This window comes from Galeopterus variegatus, unplaced genomic scaffold (genome assembly GCF_000696425.1).
Source record: "Galeopterus variegatus unplaced genomic scaffold, G_variegatus-3.0.2 Scaffold6044, whole genome shotgun sequence".
In the NCBI taxonomy this organism is placed as follows: Eukaryota; Metazoa; Chordata; class Mammalia; order Dermoptera; family Cynocephalidae; genus Galeopterus; species Galeopterus variegatus.
Window position 1 is genome coordinate 95,919 of NW_007732155.1, and position 667 is coordinate 96,585.

Sequence of the window (667 nt, forward strand, 5' to 3'; positions counted from 1 at the left end):
AAGCACGGCCATCTGAGCAGATTGTCACGTAGGAGTGGTCTCACAAGAAGGGGTGTGGGGCTTCAGGCTCCCAACAGGAGGAAGTAGGGTGGGAGTTTCTGCGGGAACCTTGCCTTAGCCCTTATTGGCCAAATACGTGCTACTGCGCTCATGAACACTGTGTGATTGCAATAACTAGGCATTGAGACAGGATGCATGCTCTCATAACCTTTAAGCCGATTGGAGGATGTAAAAACCTCCCTTCTCCATTTGCCTTTAAAAGCAAGTGCTTGTGTGATAATAAATCGAACTGCTCGACAGAACCCCTGCCACATCTAAGTGTCCTTTAACGGGCTGGTTGGGGCTGGCGGCTGTGCTCACCTCTCTTCATGGCTCTCTTTCCTCGTCTGCTCCCAACGGGGACCAGAGGGGAAGAGGAATCCAGGCAATTTGCTTGCCCACCTAGGGAAAGACTGATAACGAGGTGTTTTTTCTAGGGCTGTTCAGGTCAGCTGGCAGTGGACCCAACAGGAATAGAGCAGAGAATCCAAAAACATATCCAAGTACCTAGAGAAAACTGATTTTTTTTTCCCTTTTTGTCTTTTTTCGTGTCTGGCAACGGATCGCAACCCTCAGTGTCATGCCCGTACTGGACCGGGACCGGCAACAGGATCGCAACCCTCGGCAT